This window comes from Rissa tridactyla, chromosome 2 (assembly GCF_028500815.1).
Source record: "Rissa tridactyla isolate bRisTri1 chromosome 2, bRisTri1.patW.cur.20221130, whole genome shotgun sequence".
Classification (NCBI taxonomy): domain Eukaryota; kingdom Metazoa; phylum Chordata; class Aves; order Charadriiformes; family Laridae; genus Rissa; species Rissa tridactyla.
Window position 1 is genome coordinate 148,062,632 of NC_071467.1, and position 12,529 is coordinate 148,075,160.

At 40.8% G+C, this 12,529-nt stretch overlaps 1 protein-coding gene across 1 annotated transcript in view; it reads left to right on the forward strand.

Annotated features, from left to right (window-relative positions):
- Nucleotides 1-7,395: 7,395 nt before the first annotated feature.
- The window catches only part of ARMC3 (armadillo repeat containing 3), a 74,127-nt gene continuing 68,993 nt past the window's right edge, over nucleotides 7,396-12,529 (forward strand). The window contains exon 1 of the mRNA XM_054191499.1: nucleotides 7,396-7,550. The gene's annotated coding sequence lies outside the window, so the exon portion shown is untranslated. The remainder of the gene's footprint in view (nucleotides 7,551-12,529) is intronic.

The window sequence follows — 12,529 nt, forward strand, 5'->3', positions numbered from 1 at the left end:
GGTTTGAGTGTGCTCAGCTGCATGTGTCCCGTGCCAGGGACTAAAACCCATGAACTCTCCAGCTTGCATCCTTCCCCTTCTCACCCCCTGCTTTGTTTTCTGCAAGACAGTCCCTGAATCCAAATGGTGAAAAGAACAAGATCCCAAGGTACCACAAAGACAGCCCTCATTCCATCTAGGTAGTCCTTTGTGTGTCTACCTAATTATAAGGAAGGTAACCAAAACACAATTATATGCTCTAAAAACCTTTTTCAATACCATTACCCTCTGCATTGGCAACCACACCCTCAGGTCACGGACTTTCCAAACTCTTTGGAAAGTTTTATCTGTGTTCATATTATCTATCAATGAACCATGTAAGGCAACTGAACTCGAATTATTGCTGCTCTGGACAACAGTGATTTTGCAAAACCACACGGCATTTAGTCCTATTCTAATTTAAGCATAGCAGAAAGTGCATTAGTATGTATCTTCTCGGAAATCAGGACTGGGCAAGTACAAAAAGTATACTTCTTCTGGAGTCAAAGGGAGTGCAGGATCCAACAACCCCTAACTGAACACAGGAAAAGCAGAAGACAAAGGAGGGCTGTGTTGCAGAACATGTTAGTTAGCATATTATTCAGCATCCTAAACTAAACACAGCTCTGAAACACTTCTGTGCAGATGCCCTACCAAATGCTCCTGAATGCCGTCTGCCAAACACCTAAAATGACTGGGCTGATGACCGGTTTCTTAATATCCAAAAATAGGTAACATTTTGGTAGGCTGACAATATGCCAAGGTAATTTTCAACACAAATAATGCCAAAACAAGAATTGGATAGTAATCAAGCTAGGAAACATGTGTGAAATTCAAAATAATTTCAAGTTAAAACAAGAGCCTCATTCATTGCTGTGTAGTTTCAAGGTCACTGACTTAAAGCACAGCTTGTCTTGCTTTCTGTGCTCCTCTTCCACTTTGTCTAGCTCTTATAGGAGCAAAAATATAAGAAGAGCTTGGCTGATAGATCTAGATCTATATTGAGATCTAATTCAAGCTGTGAATTACGCTATTCTAACAATAAGGCCTGGCACCGCAAACAGGCTTCGGAGACAGCAGTGCTGGCATCTTTCAAGTTACCCATGGGCTCATTAAGCAGTTGGCCAGCAAGATGCTGGATTCTCTTATCTGATCTGAGTCTGGCAAAAGCACTCCAAAACAAGTGTTTCCTGAAAAATTAGTAGGGTGTGGGAACAAACTGATGCTCTGATTTTTACAAAAATTCCCCTGACTATGAGGGGGAAAGAGAGGAAAACAGTTGGAAGACACCTACGTATCCCTAGATACATGACTGACTTAAAAATGCTTCAGAAATAACAGGATATTTACATATTCTCACAACTTAACATCAGAAAACACAATGGAGAGCGGTATCCCAGCAAAGATTAAGGAATGTGATAAACAATATTTAAAAGCAATAGATTGATAGTTTAAGTAACTTTTAAATACAAATTCTCATCTCTGAACCCATTTCTAGACGTAAAGGGCATTTTCAGTTCAAAAAACATCACAGCAATAAATCAACTTTCATCCAAACTAGTATCTTTTTCAGAAAAAATTATTTGTATGACTTGCATGCATAACTCCACACTTCAAAATATTTGTTTCTTTTCTGATCTCCAAACTAAAAAAAAGTAAACTAAACCCCACATAGAGGATTTCTCCTGTCTCTCTCAGATGCAGACTTACTTGGCCTCAAGTTTTTAAAAGTTACAGAGTAAGCAAAAAGAAATTGAAACTGTAATTCTGTACTCTGTACTGTTTTCTGAGTTATGTAAATTACAGAGTAGATTAATGAAGAGGAACTGAAGAAAAGTAAAAAAATTGCTCAATTTCCCCTCTGAACCAGAAAGAAACATAGGGAGGAAAAGAAAGGGACTGAAACTTCAAATTCTGAGAATTCTAAATCTATAATCAAAAGAGCAAAGACTTTCACCAAGAAAAATTTCCGTTTTGAATGCTACAGTATTGAAACAACTTAAAAATATTCATTAAACTATCTTGTATATTTTGTGACTCTAGCCTTAAAATCCAAGATAAGAACAGAGTTGTCATTCCTTGTTGAAACACAGCCTTTGGCAAGGCTTTAGAGGATCGGTTCTGTTTTAGGAATGGAAACAATACAGCATAATTTGTCCTGAAGACACTACAGACTGTTTCATCTTTGAAGACTGAAGTTGTAAACTGAAATCTGGGCAAGAAAAATCTCGGGTTTTTTAAACACAGTCTGTGCATTCCTTCATCAGCACAAGAGATTATGGCCTCTGAGAACACCCGATATCAAACTTGGCATGTCCAGGATGACATTTAATAGTATCTCAGACAATTGACAGGTCCCAGAGGATCTATGTCTTGGGAAAGCAAGTGATGTTTTAAAATATACTTGCTAAGAGACTGTGAAAATATTTAAGCAAAATTATCTGATCTGTGTCAGATGTAAGGTCAAAAAAGGTGATTTCTTCAGTCATTCCTTACAGTCTTCCCTTAACATCTCTGATAACATCTACAGTTTTCAAATACCACTTTAGATAAAAACCACACTTGTATGTTCATTTGTTAGCTGACTGAGGTCACTCCTAACCTACTGGTTTTTAGGAACAAAATATGTGATAATCATGGTGACTTAAAACACAAGCTTATTTTCTTAGGATACATACACCCTAAGAAACAAGTGTGCCACCTATTGATTTACCAGATACCACTGAAGCATACCCTTCCCAATTTTGTAATGCTTATACACTCCAGAAACAATATTTGAGGACTTCAATGAACTTCAACTTAAAAGACATAAAACAGAAGCATCCGGTTTCATGGGCGGCAATTCAAGTATAGAAATACTAAGGTATTTAGTCATTCCAGTTAAACAACAAAATTTGTTTCATTTTATGCATATTATTCAGGATTATAGAGGAAGTCTATAGTCTCAACTCCTGGCTTAAAACTTTCACTGGTGAACTACCTCTCCTGAGTGTCTCTGAAGATGTTAAGTAGATACACACACATGCACTGATGTTATACACCACTACCAGCAGTCAGAGATCTAGGCTGTAGATCTAGGTACAGGCTGTGGCTGCAAGTCATCAGTTTTTAAATGATAGCGCTATTCAGTTTGCCGTTTACAAACTATTTTTACTACACTCACTAAAAATAATCATCCATTAATTTAGTTTTAATGTCATATAGAAGAAAAACCAACTAGAGAATACATCTACACTGGGACGGCATTTTTCAATAGTCCCACACCATACACTTGGTGAAGGCAAGGTGCCTCCGAAAAATGAAGACTTACAAATCTCACTGGCAAGGTAAAAGAATGAAAGGCTTGTTCTTTGTTTTGATTTCCAATGGTTTTTTCCTAGAGAAAGAGGTCCATTTACATTGATATGGAGTATTTTAATGTGTGAAGTAATACAGCAAACCGAAATGCCAAGATGGTATGTTATAAATTCATCACTCCCTAAGCCAGCTGCTTCTTGTCAGAAAAGGAAAGTTCCTTTTAAGTGTCTTTTGAGACTGATATAAAACAAGTTATATGACAAGACTGTTTGTACTGTATGTCATCAAGTATTTCTTAAAGCATAAATTATGACTGATTTTTTTTTAAATGGAAAAAAGAATTATTTCAGACAAGCAATCCAGCAAATAGTAATTCCACTTCTGATGTTTCAGGAAATGAGAAATGACTCCCCCAGTGGTACTGAAGTAACACTGGAAAGATAATTTCAAACACCTCAACATGCAAATTTTCAATACTGAAATTCAACAAATACTTTGACTTAGCAGTATCTTATGCATTTAAATCCCTTTTGAAATTAAATATTTAAAATGTTGCTCCACAATATCCTTTCAAATATGTTTTTAATCCATACTTGATTTATTTTTGTGGAAGCCAATCAAATTGATAGGATATTTGGCCCGGTTCCTTCACAGGAAAGCACACAAATTCTACAGTGGCTTTATCAAAAGCCAAGTCATGAAATTTCATTAAAATGTGTAGTTAATAAAGTCCTTTTTCACTTTATTAGGTAATTAGTCTCTAGAAAGCTCTTTAATTTCATAATCTCCTATCTTTAATACAATTTGTATTATGCTGGTTTGTGTATTTTTTAGTGTTAGAATAAATTATATTTCAATAAGATATTTGTCATTTGTGACTATTTGTCAGACTTGTGAATTTTGTAACTGTTCTCCTCATTAGTCCTCTTCCTTTGCTTCCTTACTAGTATGTTGTTACTTAATGACGCCCTCAGAATATTTTCACAAAATTAAATTAAAAAATATTTTTCTTGATATATTTGCATGATTGTGCCAAAACATAATAAATATACTGCAATTATATGGCATGGCAAACACACGTAAAAATAAAGACAGAAGGGATAATCTCTGCAGAATTAATTCCCATGGTATGATACCACATTTATTTAGTCTATAGAGTAGGTAGGTGCCCACAATGTGCTCATGGTCCTTAACTCCCAGGTACGCAACTGAATAGAAAATAACACTGGACTAAGGAACACAGAAGGGATGTGCTCAAATCTCACCTGTTGTGGAGTCAAAATGCCAAAAAAGCACATACCTGTAGGTGTTTCTGGGTCCTGAAGGCTAGACACGTGAACATGGCATGAATAACGGAGCTGGGGAGGGAGGAGCATGCTTGTCTTTCTCCTGATCATCTGCTGTTGCCCTTTCTGTCTGTCTGTCTGTCTGCTTCACAATACACATGCATACTCTCCACAAAATTTGTGAGAAGGTGCTGGTTATGAGTTTGAGACTACCCACTCATTTCCTATTTGCATGAGACACTTTGCCTTCAAGGATAACCGAGCAGATTGTTCCAGGGGTGTATTGAAACGCATGGTGACCATGCATCTAATTTCCATGTCCCTCTTCTTTCCCATGGGTTCTGCATCATCAGATGTCTTTTATGTGACCATTTGTCATAGTTTCAGCTGGGATGAAGTTGACTTTCTTACTAGCAGTTGGTATAGTGCTGTGTTTTGGATTTGCAATAGGAAATAGTGTTGATAGCGCACTAATGTTTTTGATTGTTGCTAAGCACTCAAGGCCTTTTCTGCTTCTTGCATCGCCCTGCCAGCAAGTGGGCTGGGAGTGCACAGAAAACCTGGAGGAGGCACAGCCTGGACAGCTGACCCCAACTGACCAAAAGGATATCCCATGCCATACCGTGTCATGCTCAGCATATAAAGCTGGGGGAATAAGAAGGAAGAGGGGGATGTTCGGAGTAATGGCATTTGTCTTCCCAAGTAACCGTTACATGTGATGGAGCCCTGCTTTCCTAGAGATGGCTGAACACCTGCCTGCCGATGGGAAGCAGTGAATTAATTCCTTGTTTTGCTTTGCTTGCCTTCACGGCTTTTGCTTTACTTATTAAACTATCTTTATCTCAATCCACGAGTTTCTCTCAATTTTACTCTTCTGATTCTCTCCCCGATCCCAGCTGGAGGAGTGAGTGAGCAGCTGTGTGGTCCTAGTAGCCGGCTGGGGTTAAACCTCAACACCATTCGTACGAAATGAAGCAAAGACATAACCAGCTAAAGTTTGGCCAGAATTATGTTTGAAATAGCCATAAGAACTACCATAATTTAAGATAAGAAAAAGAAAAGCTGCCCCAGTCATGGAAATCATGGGGTTCGTGGTAAGCAGATCCCAATCAGCAACTAAGCACCCACCAGCTGCTTGCTCACTACACCCCACAGCCACTGCAGGATGGGGGAAAAGAATTAGAAAAGCAAAAGTGAGAAAAAACTAGTGGGTCAAGATAAAGTGTGCTTAATAAATGAAGGAAGAAAAACTTTAAAAAACCCAAGTGATGTGGAGGCAACCACTCATCACCTCCCACAAGCAGACCAATGCCTATCCAGTCCCCAAGCAACAGCTACCTTGGAAAGACCAGCCCCCAGCTATGTTACTGAGCCTGATGCTATATGGCATAAAATAACCCTTTGGTCAGTTGGGGTCAGCTCTCCCAGCTGTGTCCCCTCCCAGCCTCTTGCCCACCCCCAGACTACTTGCTGGCAGGGCAGCGTGGGAAACAGAAGGCCTTGACATTCTGCAAGCACCGCTTAGCAATAGCTAAAACATTGCTGTGTTATCAGCGCTGTTTTGGTCACAGATCTACAACACAGCAACATACAAGCTGTCACGAAGAAAACTAACTCCATCCCAGCCAGACACAGCACAGAGTTAAAAGCAAGTCTTTACCTTCCCTGTTTACATTCATCTCTTGTTACAATTCTGTCACCTGCCTGCTACTGCAGTGCCCAAGTCTGTTTAGAGAAAGAAAAACCCACAAAGTTTGCGAAGCAGATGACTTGCCTCTACCAAGCTACTGCAAATTTTTTCCGTTTCTTCCCTGCCAGTGAGAGCCTCTACTAACTGTTGTAAAAGCATGAGAGATCAGCCAGACTTCATGGAGTATCTGTCAGTCAGAAACTGGCCTTAGAAGTCCGGTGTGATTTCTCCTGTCTGCTGAGATACAGGCCAGTATAAATGGCTCTTGACTTGTCATTGCAGTTGCTTTCCAGTGAAGGGGATTATAAATCTCCATAAATTTTCTGTGTGATGTTAAAAGTGGAATTGAGACACCTTCACACATGCGGCTTGCTCACACTTAAAAATGACCCACCAACTCTTCTGTTACGACGGTGCACATTTATCATAATGTAGGGCCAGGACCTGTTTGTGCTGTGATCTCAACAGACTGATATGGCTTGTAAACATAGAACTACATTTATACTTGCAATACAACGTTATAAGGTATCTGGGGAGAAAACAATGAGATTTGTGATAAAAAGGACTCACAGGAGAGAGCTGATAGCAGCTGTAATTTCTTTACCTATTATTACCCAACTTTGAGGCCCAAAAATGATTATTCTTGCCTGTTTCCTGTTACTTCTGCAGTTACTGATAGCAATTAAGCTGCATTTCAAGCTAGAAAATGTTATTTGATTTCAGAATTCTGCTTAGTATTCCTTCCAAAATTGACCTGGCTGGCAAAAGAGAATACTACAATGAATTATTAGTCTGAGAATAGCACAATTAGCTGTAGAGCATGGCTTTCTCCATCATCAACCCAGAGCTGATAACAGAGAGGAGGCGGCTCGTTCGTCCCTATGACAAAACTCTGGTGATGTCTCACCAGCGGGGCCACAACTGGTGGTGCTCCAGCAGAGGTTTGCCTGCGCCTTCCTGAGAGCTGCCTAACTGTTTTATCTCTTCTCTCCCAAGAATAGACAGCTTTTTCAGCTTTTTCTTTTTTTTTTTTTCCATGAATGCACTGAAAAGAGATAGTGAACCATCTCTTTATCTTCAGCCAGAGCAACAGACGTCATCTACCTGAACTTGTGCAAAGCATTTGACACTGTCCCACATGACATCCTTGTCTCCAAATTGGAGAAACGTGGATTTGATGGATGGACCACTCAATGGATAAGAAACTGTCTGGCTGGCTGCACTCAAAGACTTGCGGTCAACGTCTCGATGTCCAAGTGGTGAGTAGTGATGAGTGGTGTTCCTCATGATTTGGTACTGGGACTGGTACTATTTAGCAACTTTGTTGGCTACATGGATGTTGGGATTGAGTGCACCCTCAGCAAGTTTACTGACAAGGACACGCTGTGTGGTGTGGTTGACATGCCGGAGGGAAGGGATCTTGACAGGCTTGAGAGGTGGATCTGTGTGAACCTCATGAAGTTCAACAAGGCCAAGTGCAAGGTCCTGCACATGGGTCACGGCAATCCCAAGCACAAATACAGGCTGGGTGGAGAATTGGTTGAGAGCAGCCCTGAGGAGAACGTACGTAGGGGTATTGGTGAATGAGAAGCTCCAACTGAGGTGGCAATGTGTGCTCACAGCCCAGAAAGCCAACCGCATCCTGGGCTGCATCAAAAAAGCATAGCCAGCAGGTTGAGGGAGGTGATTCTGCCCCTCTACTTTGCTCTGGTGATACCCCACCTGGAGTACTGCGTCCAGCTCTGGAGCCCCCAACATAAGGACATGGACCTGTTGGAGAGGGTCCAGAGGAGGGCCACGAAGATGATCCGAGGGCTGGAGCACCTCTCCTGTGAAGACAGGCTGAGAGAGTTGGGGTTGTTCAGCCTGGAGAAGAGAAGGCTCTGGGAAGACCCTATTAACTGCCTTCGAGTACTTCAAGGGGACGAACAAGAAAGCTGGATAGGGACATTTTATAAGGGCATGTAGTGATAGGACAAGGGGTAACGATTTTAAACTGAAAGAGGGTAGATTTAGATTAGATATCAGGAAGAAATTTTTCACTCTGAGGGTGGTGAGGCACTGGAACAGGTTGTCCAGGGAAGCTGTGGATGCCCCAGCCCTGGAAGTGTTCAAGGCCAGGCTGGATGGGGCTTTGAGCAGCCTGGTCTATGGGAGGTGTCCCTGCCCATGGCAGGGGGTTGGAACTAGATGATCTTTAAGGTCCCTTCCAACCCAAACCATTCTATGATTCTATGATGAAACAGGAACAAGAGAAAATAACAAAACCAAGGCATGAGCACGGCAACTTTTAAGACAGACTGCGCATGTCCGTTAATTTTCAGAAATACTGTGTTCTTTGGGCGAGAAGGTAGTCTTTTCCTTTAGTTTTGAGAAATAACTGATTAATTTTTTTCATCACTACCCCAGCCCATCAGTATCAATACTTTCCTCAAACATGCATTACCAGCACTTTGGAATTGGGATAAACTGCAGAGAAATGGATTAATGGATTAACGCACGTGTCACGGTGAAACCACTCTCCAGGGGCTCTGGAAATTCAAATTAAAGGAACACACTTGAACGTGCTACCCAGGGACGGCGGGGGAAGGCCCGGGGAGGGAAGGCGCGGCGCCGGCGTGCCCTGCTCCTCCAGCCTCCCCTCAGAGCCCCCACAGCCCGCCCCACCTTCCCGCCCGCTGCCCCGCGCGGCGGCCGGCGCATGCGCCGCGGGCGTCTCCTGGCAACCGGTGCAACACCAGCGCGGGCCGCCGCTGCCTGCTCGCCCCCGGGCGGCGCGGCCCGGCCGCGGCCGGTGAGTGAGGGAGGGCGGCGGCAGGCCTGCAACGGGAGAGGGGGTCCGTGGCGGAGGGAGGGCGGGCGGGCGGGTGAAGGGGGCGGGTACCGCCAGGGCTGAGGGCTGAGGTGCCGTCGGCTCCGAGTCAGCGGAAATACCGCGTTTTGTGACGCTGGCGAGTGAGCGGCCGCGGTGGCGATAGGAGGGTGGCGGTGAGCCGTCAGAGCCTGCTTGCCGCCCTGCCAGCGGGCCCCAGTCTGTGCCTCACCTCCCGGGGGGTTCGGTTCCACCTGTGAAGTGAGGGACACGCGTCTGGGGACTTCACGAAGCCACGAGTCGAAGTTATAAAAGAATAACGATTCTTTTTAATATTTTTTTTTAAAGGCATATGTTGAAGTTTCCTCCAACCACAACCAAAAAAAACCCTAAAAACTTGCTGACCACTTGATAACAGCATCTGCAGAAAAGCAGTGACAATTGCAAGATTTATAATAAAATTGTATGATGTGATAACAGGTGAAGTATATCAGATAACATAAATAACATTTAAAACCAGGCAGGGCAAATCCTGCTCTTAGGGGGCTCCTGATGCTACTTCCAGAGGAAACTGGGAGCTTAGGAATTGGTGTCAGCAAAGGTGGGGAGACACAGGTGGGCTAGTTCAGCAGAGGGCAACTGAGACCAGCACTGTTAGGTGTGACTCAAAAAACTGCAGTGGACCTGTCCTAAGAAACTTACACGGTAGAGGAAAAGAATTCTATTTAAAAGTTGGGATAGGTAATACGAACTAAGAAAGAACAGTCCACTACAGATAAGATGTGTAGAATTTATGTGTGACAGTAACATGAAAGGTGTGAGACCTTGTATGGATAATAGATGAGAAGGGAAAAAAAAATACAGAAGTTTTATCCTAAAGAGCACTAACAGGTGATTAGGGCATTAGGGAGAAAATCTTACCTAATTTATTGATGTTTCAAAGGTTTTGGGGTGCCTGCAGGCAGGAATTTCAAAACAAAGTATGGATTTGCTGTCAGAGAAGCATCATCTGTAGAACAGAACTCTTCTTTTATAATTTTGTTGCTACTCTGAAATTATTATCTATATAAGGTAGTCTGATACTGTATTATCTTAACCTATGCAAGACAAGCATCCGCTTTCTGTTGTTCAGTGACTGAGCAAACTCACTTTCTTACCTTTGTTGATGGAAGCAAGATTTCTTTTTTTTTTATTTTATTTCATTTTTGTGATTTTCATCGTGCAGCCATTTTCTGATTATCTAATGTTCTGCTAATGTGATGAATGCCAAGATGGGCTTGTGTGTCCTATAGTTCCTGCTTTTGTTTGCAAACCTGATATTTGTATTTTTGTCCTAAACTGTAACATTTTTTTAAATTATTTTTTTAACCATTAACATATTGAAGCCCGGTAAATGATCAGTTAAAATTAAATGATAGGGCACTACTCTTGCAGTCTGACATAACCATAAAAGTCATGAATGTGATAGTAACACAGCTGAGGTATTTCTAGTGTTGACGAAGAAATATGAGTACAATTTTGTACAAAACAGGAGAAGCTTCATCTGGGATGCTGTGTTCAGCTGTGGTCATCCATGTTTTCAAGGGGTTGACTTAAAAAAGCCTTGTGAGGGTGATATGGGGAATGAAGAATCATTTTTTTCAGGAAATTAGAAGAGCTTTTTAACCTAACAAAATTAAAACTGAGTGGGGATGTGTTTGTTAGCTTCAAATATATTCTGACTCTATATATGTAAATATGTATAGCATATATATAATATACTATATAATATGTATAGAATATAGTAAATATATATTTTATAGTATAAATATTTCGAATAAATAATATATTTTGATACATGCCAGCAAAGAGAGTAATTGACAGAGTTTCAAACATGACACAAATACAGTAGACTGGTCATGAATAAATGTGGACTAAAAATTACAAAAGGTCCCTGGCTGTCTGAGCAATCAGCTTGTGGAACAGCTTTTTAAGGAGAGGAGTGGGAACAAAATATTAACAGTTTTTGAGATACAGCATGATGGGTATCTGGTGGGATTAACGTAATGCAGTGGCTGTGATGGGGGAGGGGAATGAATCTGATCATTCAGAATGTCCCTTTCAGCCCGATGTCGCAGTGAAACTGCCAGGAGGAGGCATTCGTTTTAAGACGTGGATTGGCACAGCTGGCTAAAAACTTCGGAGTGTCTTTAATTTTTTGCTAGTCTTTAAAATGTCTTTCTTCCTCAGGCAGACCATCTTTGACATCTGTATGAAAAGTGCCCTGCTACTGTTGCTCAGGCAGTGGTTGGGTAACTACTCATTTGTTTTAGATTAAGTCAATTTTTCTTTAGTCTCTTTCTTTAGTCTCTTTCTCATGGGATGAGGGATTTCACTATACATCTCAGCAAAACATTGAAAATCACACACATAATTCCTAAAAATCTCCTTCATTCAGGTTGTCACAGCTTAGATTCTCCAAGGATAGACCCTAGGTCTGAAGTTATTTAATATGTTCATTGTAATTTGGAAATGAGCAATAACATAGAGAAATCAAAATTTTCTGGTGAGATAAAATAATTTATGTTAAGACTAAAGAAGACTGATAGAAACTTCTGAGAGCTCTTCTGCAGTTAGGTGAACTGGTAACACCGTGACATAAAATTCGTTGTTGATGAAACCAATGTAATTTACACTGCCAGGAATATTTGGCACAATTTCAGTAGTGAACCTAAATTAATTGTGATCAATTGGCAAAATAACCTGTTTACCATATGTGAATATCTTAGTGAAAATCCTCACTGAGGAAATTTGGTAAAAAAATTAGTACCCAAAAAGTTATAATGTCACTGGAATAAATCTGTAGTGTACTAGAATTGATTATGGTATTTCAGGTTAGGTTCATCATATCTGAGAAAGATTTAACAGTCACAGAGGGACACTGAGACAAGAAACATATATGTCTAGAAAAGCTAGATGGAAAAAATAATTAAGGCAGCTTAGAAAGGTGATAAATCAGAATGTACAGGGAGTTATAAAAGAAATTAGAAAAGACCAAGTCAGGACATCTTTTAACTGAAGTTGTAATACAAGAACAAGGGGATGTTGTGTTGAATTGAATAACACATTTAAACTGTTTACATTTTTTTTAAATCTAAGGAGTAATTTCTTATACAGTACACTAGACAGTTGGACCTGTGCAGTAGCATGTCAGACTAAGAATTAGGAGTAAAAGGATTAAGCATTTATGTGGACAGTAAAAATAGCTACTATTGTTAGGAAGAACATAAAAACTTCAGGAGATCTAAACCTTTGTACTTAAGGGAGATAAAAAAATCTGTAACAGATGGAGGAAATTTGACTTTTGGGATTGGTTTCATGCATTTATCGGAAGCATTTGGCTCCTACCAGTATCGAGGCAGGATACTGATCTGCCATGGAAGACTG